The sequence below is a fragment of the Lissotriton helveticus genome, chromosome 6 (genome assembly GCF_964261635.1).
Source record: "Lissotriton helveticus chromosome 6, aLisHel1.1, whole genome shotgun sequence".
In the NCBI taxonomy this organism is placed as follows: Eukaryota; Metazoa; Chordata; class Amphibia; order Caudata; family Salamandridae; genus Lissotriton; species Lissotriton helveticus.
The window spans coordinates 1631748732-1631762211 of NC_136067.1; positions in this window are offsets into that span (position 1 = coordinate 1631748732).

Genomic DNA, 13480 nt, shown 5'->3' on the forward strand with positions numbered 1-13480 from the left:
CGATTGCATATCCAAATTATCAGCCATCAGCCATGTAGTGGATGACGAGACCATTTTGTGTACTATAGATGTAGTAGCGCTTTATACGTCCATTGCCACATGGAAGGGATGGAAGCCATTGAATGGAGACTATTAAACTCAGAACTTGACCAGGATCTAGGTGTGCTATTACTTGAATTGCTACATTTCTCGCTGTACCACAGCTACTTTGTCTGGAAAAACCAATACTTCTTACAACGAACGGGGCCATCCATGGGATTCCCGGGGGCGCCCTCATACGCTAACACATTCATGGCGCAATTTGAGGAAACGCACATATTGAAGAATCCCAAATGGAGAACACACACACTTCTTTTCCTCAGATTTATAGATGATATCTTGATCATTTGGAAGGGGAACAGAGCAGAATTAGAGGAAGGAATACAAGAGATCAACTCCATGAATCCCATGATCAAATTCACCCACAACATCCAAAAAGATAGAATACAGTTTCTAGATATAGAAATCTATAAAACATCTGAGGGACTAACGACCACCATGTTCCGGAAAACGACTGATGTAAACAATGGACTACATTATACTAGTGCTCATCCAAGAACATTGAAAAATCACCTACCTACATCACAACTAATACGCATGACAATTTAATCAGGATCAAATACAGCGATATAAACAACGAGGTTATCCTGATGAAGTATTAGACCGAGCACAAACAAAGGTCGCACTACTGGATAGAACAACGCTACTTCAGAAACAAATTAAAACTCAAAACAAACGGATGGTGTTCATCATGAAACAATCGACACAAGCAGTAAGGATTAAGAAAATCATCAAACAACGATGGGATATAATAGCGAATGAACCGGATTTTGCCAATTTGTTTACAGACACACCTATTTTTGCTCATACACGTCCCAAGAATCTGAGAGAATTGTTAAAACATAGACATGGTTTCACCACATCCAGACACAAAGGAATGAACAAGTGTCATAACTGTGGACAGTGTGGGAACGTGTTAGTAGGAGAGACATTTGCACATCCAAACTCAGGACAAAATATCCGACTGAAACACAGTGCAGATTGTAATACCACAGGAGTAATTTATGCAATTCGATGTCCGTGCGGACTCACATATGTTGGAAGAACATCCAGGAAAGTAAAGACCAGAATTATAGAGCACAAAAGCACAATCCGTAATAGACACATGTCTTCCAGTTTGGCTGCTCATTGGATACGAGCCTCACATAACATCTCACAACTTAGATTCACAGTCCTTGAAATAATTGAACCCACTAGAGGCAAGGACCATCACACTGTGCTATCTAGAAGAGAAACTTTTTGGATAAAATACCTAGGCACCATGAGTCCGAAAGGTCTTAATGATCAGTATGAATTATTATGTTTTCTTTAAACTGTTAATTAGGGTCCTTAACGTCAGGCTTATACATAGAAACACTATAACTAGTTGTATATAACACCGCTAATTACCAACTCTATATAGCTGTTTATTGTAACAATGAAGTTCACAGCAATGGGAACTGAAGTCTAATGTAATAACCATGGATGATATGTATTGTTTTTCATATTATGTCATGTTGTAAAGAATTGGCACCCCGCTAACACTCCTTTAACACATTTCCGTCTTCCTCTTTTCATTACACCGACAAGTATAACTCTAAACATTTTTGTCTTCCTCTTTTCATTACACCGATAAATATAACATGAAACATATCAACAAACTTAGGAGGGCGATCTGCATGTTTTTAGTTTCAACCCTCGATTGGTCAACAGACACGTAACGTGATCTTTATGTCAGTTGCACATAAAGTTATATCCATTACGCATTGAAAAAAGTGCTCACAAATGAGTGTCCCTTTAAACACGGCTCGAGGCTCGGGCCGGATGCATACACCGGAAGTAATTACACGGGAGGTATCGGCGTTTGAAGATATCAGTACGGAGGAATAGGAGGTAACAGAACCCTAAAAAAAACCTTCATGGCCTGAAACGCACTGATACGCATTAGTTTTGGACACTTAGTTTCCTTTTTTCATTACTTTTTAGTGAACGGGAGGAACGAGAACGATTGATGCGCACGCACGAACGTAGCTAGATCTTGGTAAGCCTGCTCATAAAATGTGAGACACACCCCACCTAGTAGTGCGGTTTAAATGCTTGGTATTTACAACCTGTTTTAATCCCAGGCAGGGTACCTATAATATCTACGGTTTTCTACACCTGGGTGGTATTAATCTACAGGAATACTTAACCCGCAACATGATCTAAACACTAGGTAAGCGGCCTTGTGGAACAGCGTATAAAGCGTTGTCATCTTAAATTAATCGATATTCACGAACTGTGAGAATCAAATTTAAACAACCCTTGCCCATTTTATTTTTTGTCTGCTAGTGTACGGAGGACCTTATCTCATTCACGTTCACAATTGGAAGAGTGGAGGACCTTGTTCTAGTGAGTGACACCCATAAACCTTTGTTATGTGGACAAAATACACTAGAAATATCTACCTTGTCTCATTAAGGTGTATTTAGCAATGCATTTAAACATTAGACTTCTGTTCATTCACCTTTATTTCTGACTCATCTTTTACAATTGTACTATGCTAACGGAAGTGCCAATTCTGATTCAATCTGTATATATTCATCTAACAATGAAGTCATTGGAAGAACGTATTACTATGCACTTGAGCAAACTGTGTTTATGGTTTATATGCATAATTAACCTTTAAGTGTTTTAAAGTAGTCTCAGATGTTTATGTTTCACACTTTCAGTGCCAGGATTGAGGAACTTCAATTAAAGAAGAAATCCACAACTTAACCCCTGACGAAGGGTTCATCCAGAACCCGAAATGCATTGGGTTTTCGAACGTTTTTGTTGATATTACTTTACATGATTGTAATGGAGATTATTTGTTTTGCAACGTGATTTATACTTAAAAAAGCGCTAAGTGGATTGAAAGTTTGAGTTTATAATACATGAACTTGAATAACCCATTTGATGATTTGTTGTTTATTTACGTGACCATCAAACATTGAGGAACAATTTTTAGAATTAAGTATAAAACGGATACACTTAATTGAAACCCTAGGGACCTTGGGTTGAGCACCCTGCAGGCCTGGATGCTTCCAGGTCTTGGCAGAGCAGCAGCAAGCATAAGCCAGCCCCCACCTTTTCTGAATGAATCAGGTGAACCAGACATACCTTGGCATAAGTGGCTAGGGATTTTCAAATCCTATCTCATAGCCATTGGGGGAGTGAATTTACCATCAGTAAGGAAGCAACACATCTTAGGTATTCAAGGAAGGAGAGTGTATGAGGATATAACAGGAAGAGATGTAGATGAAATGTTAGAGGGAGAGGAAGGAGAGTAAGATGTATATGAATATACACTAAAAACAGTGGTGGCACATTTCAGAGAAAAGATCAATGTAGTCTTAGAGAGGCATACATTTTTCAAAAGGGCCCAAGGGAAAGATGAGAGAGTATCAGCGTACGTAGCTGTTTTAAGGGGAATGTCTGCTACCTGTGAATTTGGCACCCTGACGAATTCCCTTATAAGGGACCAGATTGCCAGATGCACTAATGGTCAAAAAATACAGGAGAAACTGCTCACCAGGAACCCTGACTTAACGGAAGGCATTAGCATAGTCAAAGGAATAGAACATACAGCATTATGCAACAGGTAGAGGAAAAAGGTGACAGTGGTGGACAAGGAGAAAGAGGAGGTGAAAATCCTTGTTAGTGAAGACACTGTGTGCAAGATCAGTGAAAGTAAAAAAGAGGTACAGCGCAATAAGCAGGAAAATGTTCGTTGATACAGGTGTGGTAACCATAATCATCTGGCGATTAATTTGAGGTTACCTGCGAGAAAAGTGGTATGCAGGAAATGTAATAAAAGGGGCACTTCGCCAAGGTGTGCAAAATTGCAAGTGAAAGAGTACACTTCTTAAATGGTCCAGACCCCAAAGGTGATGAGAACAAAGACTTTGTGTTTCAAATTAAGCAATGGGATGTGGAAGAACCTGTACAGTACCCCACTTGTGAGATAACTCTTGAGGGAGTCAAAATCCAAGTGTTCGCTGACTCATGCTCACCGTATACACTTATAGAAGAGAAACTGTTTGAGAAAGTCTTCAGCACACATAATCTTGTAGTGGAGGCTGCAGACATTCATCCTGGTGGGTACAACGGAGAACCCATTCCTTTAGTGGGCATGGTAAAAATGAGTAAGCTACAAGGGTAGGCACATAGTTGGGAAGTTATACATTACAAAGAACCATCAGAAGGAGCTTGGCATCACCCTCTATCACAACAACATCGATCAAGTGTTACTAGTTGAGCCACCAGAGATAGGCAGCAACATCTCAAAGGAATTCCCGGAGCTGTTTACTGAGCAGTTGGGGAGTTTAAAAATTACGTGCACAAAATTACCCACAAAGAAAGAGCTGTTCCCACGGTCCATAGAACAAGATCCATTCCACTCCTAATAAGACTGGGTCTGTGAATAGGGACATGAGTGTCTGAGTGGGTCTATGAGAGGGTGCGTGAGTGTCTGAGTGGGTCTGAGAGTGGGTGTATGAGTCTCTGAGTGAGCATATGAGTCTCTGAGTGGCACAACCTAGAACATCAATGCCAAGAAGGAGAACATGGCGGCCGTGAGCTGAGCGGTCGCCTGCTGATGCCGGTAGCTCTCCTGCTCTGCCATCACGCAGTATGCTATAATCATCCATGGTTCCGTGGTTAACTTTCTTTACTTTTCTTAAGAGTTTAGTCAGCCTATTACCTGCGTAATCTACTCGGGGATGTGTGTGGGAATTTCGCGGGACCTCCCGTGCTGTCTCGTGGCTGCCCTGGAACTAAGGAGAGGCTGGAGGTCTGCTGCTCGAGGGCTGCTCCAAGGAGGTCTCTTCCGAGGCGCTTCCGGCAGCGTTGCAGGCAGAGCCAGCACAGGGAAGGGTGCCACTGCATCCATGCTGGAGAAGGAGACTGGAGCCGAGGAGACGGAGAGACTGGAGAGCGAGGATTCCACCGCGGAGAGCAGCGGTTTGTGCCTGACTGAAGATGGCAAAACGAGGGAGGCGGTTAAGGTATTGGGGCTCCAAGAAAACAGGTTTGAGGGCAGTGAAGGCAATGAGGGAAGTCGGGGTACCCCTAAATAGGGTAAGTCCTCTGCGCCTTACTGTCTAAGACGGAAGGGGGACGCTGTTTCCTTCAAACTAGCTCAGAACAGCCATAACTTGCAGGTGAATAAGCTGAGTGAAATGGGTAAAATAGCTCAAAACCCCTAACATTAAGCCAATTAAAAAAGGCAGGAAGCGTGGGGCAGCATGAGAAAGTCCAGGGCAGGGCGCTCATCCAAAGATACCAACAAGGCCCCCCCGGAAAATAAAGAAATAACAGGTGAAGAGTCGGTGAGGTGCATTGAAGAAAGTTCCTTTCCATATCGGGAGTATAAAGGAAAGGGCACAAAAAGTATCAGAGAGAGAGGCTCCCCTGCAGACGTGAAAGTAAGAGTTACCCCCTCGCTGAGATCATATTTAAAAGTTCTCCCACAGGTTTTGGATGTGGTAAAACAGGGAGAAGCTCTCGGGGAAGGCTCTGGACAGTATAGGTTGGGAAGGTAGTCCCTTTCTCTCTCAGGCATGGCAACAGAAAGCCCCTCGCCCTTGCTTAATACTAGCTTGGCCCTTGTGCCCATATCAGTTGCGACCTCAAACCTCTCTAAATCGCTTAAGCCACCAACTAAGCAGCCCATTCAGTCAAATGAGTCTGGAATCCCAGAAGCTACAGAAGTTAGAGTGGCCATGAGCTTAAACGAACAAATAAAGTGCTCTGATGGAGTCAATTCTGAAGGAGTTTATTTTGTGGGAGAGGATGAGAGAGATGCTGGGAGTGACAATTAGGAAGTGGAAGTGGGGGCGGCCTCAGGGGATAGACCCCCCCCTGGGTGAGCTCATTAGAGCTGCTATTTCTCTCAATGGCATCTGATATTAAAAAAGGATTCGATATTTCTGAGTCAAATCAGGGAGACATTAGACTTTTCTGTGAGTCACTTGAGAAAAAGTTTGACATCTTAAGCACTAGGATGGTGGTTTTAGAGAACTCTGTGGAAGAAGTTAAAGAAGATTTAGGAGCAGCTAAAGCGAATATTTCCACACTCAAGAAGAACGTAGCTGCACTCCGCGACCGAGTGGAATAGTTGGATTACTATTCTAGGCGCAATAACCTGCGCTTCTTAAACGTACCGGAAGGTAAGGAGGGTGAGGATCTAAAATCTTTCATAGTTACCCTCATTAAAGACGCAGTTCAGATTGATGAATCAGAAGAAGAACTTAAGCGGGATATTCAAAGAATACATAGAGATCCTTTTAGGAGACATCCCAACCAAACAAAACCGAGGAAAATTCTAATCAATTTTCTTACTTTTGCCTTAAAAGAGAAAATATTAACAGCTGCTCTTAAACAGAAATCTTTGAAACCGAGGGACTTCGCCTTTGAGGTTAGATCGGATCTCTCACGCACTACTTTAGATAGTCAATGGGAGTTGGGAAAGAAAATGGAAGAATTTAAGAAACTAGGGGCTGTTGTCCAACTTAGATTCCCAGCACAATTGAAAATTATGTTTAACAACAAGATGTATAATGTGCGAACAGTGCCGGAAGCGGATGATCTCCTGGAAAATCTAATATAATTTACCCTCTTCTAAGATAGAAGTACGCTGGATTCATCATACCAGCGAGATTAGGAGGGATGGGTACCTGGTTGCGATAAGAAAACTCCATCAGTAAACCCACATAGCACATATCACAATAGACTTAGCTACACTATGAATAGATATGCTGATTAAGGCCTCTAATGATATAAACGTATGTACTAAGCATTGCACTAGAAAAAGGCAAGAGTGGGGTAGAGCAGGGTTTACCGGCAGGCAGAATCTGGACTTGTCCAGGTAAATGGGTGTAGGGTTCTCCAGTGTGGGCGGGGGGCTGCAAGGGTGGGGTTGGGGTAGCACGGGTGGGGGAGCAGAGGGGTACAAAAGAAAAAAATAATCTCATTCGTCTTTTAACTCAGTTACATTCTATTTTTCACTGTTTTTGGTTTGGTGTCATTACTCTGCAGGATGGGGCAGAGTCAAAGCGTGGCTTTTTAACCCCCCATAAGAACGTTACAATGTTTATCTTGGAACGTCAATGGCCTCCGAGGTAAGAGCAGGAAGGAAACATTTTTCCAGTATTTGAAGGATTCACCCGCACATATAATTATCTTACAGGAAACACACCTCCTGAAAGAAGAAATTACTGAAATGTGTGGGAAGCTTAGGTGGGTCGAACACTGTCTTTGTTCCTGTCAATCTGCCAATGTTAGGGGTGTTGCCATTTTAATTAAAAGACAAGCGAATGCTGGCCTCCTGAATGCCATGACTGATGCAAGTGGTAGGTGGGTCATAGCCAAGATATCTGTGAAAAGTACACTCATTACAGCAGTTGGATACTATGGCCCCAATCAGGACGACCCCTCAACTTTGAAAACAACCTTTTTAAATCTTTTGGGGTTCCCAGACACGACAATCCTAGCTGGGGACTTCAATATAGTATTAAATCCTATGCTGGACAAATCCCCACCTAGTAGGGCTAATGTCCTGTCTAAATCTAGAACTTACCTACACACTATGATGAGGCAGAATGCGTTACCTGATATCTGGAGGGAAAGGTTGGGCACTCAACTGGGGGTGTCTTTCTATAATAAAAAATATAGACACAAATCTAGGATCGACTATATTTCAATTAGCAATGACTTAAGAGTTAACATCAAAGATATAGGTTATCTGACCCCCCATCTATCGGACCATGCGGCCCTATGGATGGATTTGGATTTTGCAGGTAATGAACAGTAGAAGGTCTGGACATTCGATCGCACACTCCTCCTAGATGAGGCTGGAACTGGCTATTTATGCCAGGAGATAAAATCCTTCTTAAACATTAACATAGGTTCAGCAGATTCTTTGGTAGTATGGGACACTCTGAAGTCATTTTTGAGAGGTTTAGTTACAAATAGCACTTCTTACAAAAACAGGCAGTACAGGGAGGAAATTACGTCAACGGAACGTCAAATGGAGGAGGTGGAAAAAAAGATTATAAATGAAACTGATGAAGACCATATCCAAACACTAGCAGCCAAACTGGAATCTTTGAAAACCCTATTGGATAATATAGTTCAGACTAGAATTTCCAATAGGTGGGAGGTGAGCAAGCTTGCACACTTTGAGTATGGCGAGGGGGCCGGTAGATTACTAACCTGGAAGGCCAAATCGGACAGAGTGCGTAATCTGATAAAACAATACATATGGCACATACCAACAAATCAACAATCAAAGAAGAAGAGATAGGAGAAGCTTTTCACATTTTTTCACGAGGACAATGACATAGATAGCTCATCGGCACAGGATTGGTTAAATCCGATCCATCTCCCAGTCTTGGAATCCACCAAGCGAGAAAATCTAGAAGTGGAAATATCACAACAGGAGGTCAGGAAGGCACTTCATGCCTGTAAGGCTGGTAAGGCTGCAGGGCCTAATGGCCTACTGGCAGGAGAGATTATTCCATTTATGACCACTATTTTCAACAAAATTCTGGTCGATGGGGCTAATCCACCTACCTCGTGGGGTGAAGCTAACATCACACTGATCCTAAAACCATGCAAACCCTCTACAAACTGTGGGTCATATAGACCTATCTCTCTTTTAAACTCAGATTATAAGATATTTACCAGGATATTGGCCGATAAGTGGGGAGCAGTTGCTGGAGATTTGCTGCAATCCGACCAGAGGGGCTTTTTAAAAGGTAGAAATATTTTTGATCCTACGCACAATTTCATAGGTGCGATTAACTTCACCTCCAGCTTTACACTCCCTTTGGCAGCAATGACGTTGGACGCAACAAAAGCCTTTGACAGGGTTAACTGGAAATACCTTGCTGCCGTGCTTGAGAAATTGAATTTTGGGCCACAATTTCACCGAACCATTAATCTGATATATAGTGATCCTTCCGCAAGACTGGTGGTTAATGGCAAATTGACTAAACCCTTCAGTATTAAGAGAGGAATCAGACAGGGCTGCCCCCTCTCCCCCCTCCTTTTCGACCTGTATATAGAGCCATTTGCTCAGCGTCTTAGGGAGGAGTCAGCTATTTTACCATTTAAGAGTGATACATGGGAGAGGAAGGTAGCCCTGTACTCTGATGACATTCTTATTCTCTCGTCATATTTGGAGTCATCTTTTCCTCAGGTTATCAGTTTAGCCAGGGAGTTTGGTTGAGTCTCTGGCTATGAAACTAATGCGGATAAGACTGAGACCATGACTTGGAACCTACCGAAGGGGCGACACCAAACCAAAGACGAGATGAGGTATTTGGGAGTTAAAATTGTCCCTAACATAGAGATGATAGCCAAGGTGAATCTTCTGAATATTCTAAAAGAGAGCCAAAAACGAATTAAATCCTGGCCCACCTTCCCCTGACTATCTGATAAAGATGACAATTCTACCAAAAGCAATATTCCTTTTTAACAGCATCCCATTACATTTTGAGAAACAAATAATTGACAGATTTCAGCAATCTATCAATTAATTTGTGTGGGCCTATAAAGCAACTAGGAGATCTTGTTAAAAGCTAAGATGGAGAAGAGAAACAGGTGGTCTTGCACTCCCAGATATTCAGTATTATGTGTGGGCGTTTCAATTAACCCATTCAAGAATGTTACTAAAATCTCCAGATTCATCAGGTAGAGGGAAGATGTTTACGGCTATGTTAGAACAGGCGGGGCTTCCACATGAAGGCTTTCTTTTCAAATATGGAGACAACATTTTTTTTAAAAAGTAAGGCTGAAGGTTTTACGGGGGTAGCTCAAATATGGGTTAGAATTAAAAAATTAACGGTCTAGAATATCATTCAAGGTTAGCTCCATTGTGGGATAGCCTGGGGACACCAAGTTGCCTGAAAGATATGTTGGCTGTACCTTTAAAAACAGTAGGGTTAGCAACATGGGGAGATTTAGCTGCAGATGTCTCTCTCCTACCTTGGGCAACACTTAATGAAAAACTGGAAGAGGGCATGTCCAGATTTAAATACTTACAATTAAAGAGTTGGTCCAGAATCTTAAAAAACCAATTGGGTTGGGTAATTGTTAGACCTGACATCATTGGCATGAGTCTCTACTCCATTTTTTTCTGTTTGCCTCCTCTGTTTACGATGTTTTGCTGGTATATTGCTTTGGGCACCGTGCCACTGCTGATCAGTGCCACAGTGCAAGTGCTCCCTATGTGAAATTGCTGTATTGATTGACTTCCATGTTTGGCTTATTTGGTTTACTATTAGTCCCTAGTAGAGTGCACCAGGAGTGCCAGGGCTTGTAAATACAAATGCTGCTCGTGGGCTTGCAGCACGTGTTGTGCCACCCACAAGAGCGGCCTAGTAAAAGTATGTCTGAAGGTCTACCATTGCTGGACCACGTGCAGTCTGACTGTCACGAGGACTGCGCAAGTACACCTACTTGCCAGTCCCTAAACCTTCCCTTAACTTCATGTTAGTCACCCCTATGGTAGGCCCAAGGGCAGGGTGCATTGTAAGCATAAGATAGGACAAGCCTGACAAGGTTGGCATGTCCTAATAGTGAATTACAGCCATATTCGTTTTTCACTATTGTAAGGTAACCTGCTCTCCATAAATTAGAATGGGCTGCCAGGATTATTAATGCTATAATCCTAGCGGGCTCGGGGAGCATGGTGCAATGTCGAGTTTGGTATCCCTGAACTCAGGGTTTAATAACACATCCGTTTGTGTGGATGGTTTTTGGACTCTGTGTTTGAAAATAGCACTTTTAGAAAGTAGCTATTTTCTTGTCTAACTGTCTACCGGTCTCTGCTGGTTCTGGTGTGCGTGTGACAGGAGCTGGGTGGCTCCAGAGGTCTGAATGAGTCAGTGTGGGGTGAGTGGGGCATTTACATTGAGAGTAGGGGAAGAGTAGCTCCTGATAGCCTGCCCTGCCTGATACAATGCCGGCTCCGCCCCCCTGCCAGGCGACTGATGACTCTGTGCCTGCCAGGGAATTTCCTGGCCCCACCTCCTGCCGGGCAACTGATGGCCCTGCCCCTGCCAGTGACAATGCTGGCTCCGCTCCTACTGGGCGGCTGAAGACTCTGCCCTGCACAGTGAATAGGCCAGGTGCTTCGGCCTGGCAACACCCACAACAAACCCAAGATGGGGGGAAATTCCCCTGCATGGACAAAGGGATCAAAGCCAAAAAGGGGTATAAGAGAAGGACCCCTGAACCAAGAATTTAGATCACTTCTGACAAGGAAACCTGAACCAAGGACAAGAAGCCTGCTGATCTAAGGACTGCCTACCCCTTCTGCCAGAGTGCTGTTTGTTGGGGGAATCCTGCATTGCTTCTTTATTTATGCCAAGGAACCGGGAGAGAGGAACTGTGTGTGTACTCTCAATCTTTGCTAAGAAAATCTCCAAGGGCTGGAAGAGTGCCAGTCTCCTGTTGAAGTCACAGGGCTAAAGGACTTCATCTGCTTAAAGTGCTGTTTGCTGGAACTTGTGAATCCAGCACCTCTGAAAGAATCCAGCAATCTCGACGCCGACGGACGCCGCCGAATCCAGCTCGACATCGTGAGTAACGGCTCCAGTGTCCCGCTTCCTCGACGCCGGCCGCCGGGCCCGATCGACGCCAGCAACAACGCCAGTGAGTAGTGAGTTCGGCTCCAGCTCCAAGTGACCTCGTGTCTGCACCGCTGCTGATCGCATCGCACCGCTGTCTGCACCGCTGCTGATCTCGACGCCGTGAGCGCTGCTCACTCTTGCAACATCGACATCGACGACGCCGTATCCTGCTTCATCTCGTGAGCGCTGCTCCTGCCTGACTTCGGTCGACGCCGCTGCAGATCGCCCCGACTCCGAGGCCCGATCGATGCCGAAGACGCGACGCCGGACATCTCAACGCCGCTGATCATCGAGTGCTTCACTTTTCCAAGGTACTGTGTTGTGGGGGTCTGTGAGACTCCGGGCTCGACGTAGCGCTCCTCGCGGTCGACGCCGAACCTTTGGATTAACTTTGCCTCGACGTCGTGTGACTCCCGTGTGAGTTACATTGTTGCCAAGAACTGTGTTTTAGAGACGAAGAGTTGCTTTTGATACTAAAGACTTTGTGCTAAGAAGAAACTACGCTTGAACTATTATTTTTCCTTCCAAGAGTATTTATTAAGATTGTGGTATATTTTTGTCGTTATTTGGTCTTGTGCTAAGCCTTATATAAACATTCTTATTTTTATAATACTACTGTGTCGTGTCCATTTGTAGTGTATTCACTTTATTACTGTATGTGGTCATAAATGCTTAACGCACTGCCTCTGAGATAAGCCTGTCTGCTTTGCCAAGCTACCAAGGGGGTGAGCAGGGGTTATCTAAGTGTGTGATCCCCTTGCCCTGACTAGAAAAGGTGTGTCCCTATTTGTCAGAAGTGTATACCTCTGCCAACTAGAGACAGCCACTTCTAACATTGGTGGGTCAGCGGTGAGGATTTCAACTTTGCATTTATGACCCATGTGCAGTGATTAGTGTGCGCTACATAGTGAAAGCAGACCATAGCGCATTCACAATCTACTTGGTTGGATATTCTATTTTTGTTCTCCGCTTTCCTGGAACTTGATTTTTCAAACTGCCAGTTTTGACCATGAGTGATGCTGGAAGCACTACCCCTGTTGTTGTGGAGGAATTTGATAGGAGCAAGATAAAGGATTACAAGTTAAGGGAGCTGAAATCCTTTTGCAAGCAGTTTAAAGTTCCTACCCCAGGCATCTCAAGGAAAGAAGATTATCTTAAAGCTTTGGAGGCCTGGTTAGAGGCCAGAGATCCTTCTAATGTGGTGGTGGTACCAACAGAAGAAGGGGAAGGGGAGGAGAGGGTGCCAGTGAATAGGCCCCCATCCCCTCCTGGCAGCAGTGTTTCCTCCAAAGGTCTTTCTCCTGAAGAAAGAGAAGAAAGGGAGAAAGAGCGAGCTTACAACATGGAAATGGAAAAACTTAAGATAAATGGGCAGTTGGAAATAGAGAATGCAAGAGGCAGGAGAGAAGCTGATATGGAGATCAAAAGGTTAGAGTTTGAAAGAGAGAAGTTAGCTTTTGAGCGTGATACCAGGATGAGGGAGTTGGAGCTCAAAGCTAAAGAGTTAGAATTGAATCCCTCTGGTGGCAGCATCCCATCTGTGCCTGCAGAAAGTAGGTTTTATTTTCCTAAAGATGTGATCAAAGATTTTCAGAAGAATGAAGATATTGGTCAGTGGTTTAAAGCATATGAGTTAGCATTGTTGGCCCACCGGGTCCCTGAGAAGGATTGGGGAGCGGTGTTGTGGGGTCGTTTTGTGAATGAGGGAAGAGATACCCTGTTAGACATGCCTGTTGAGGATA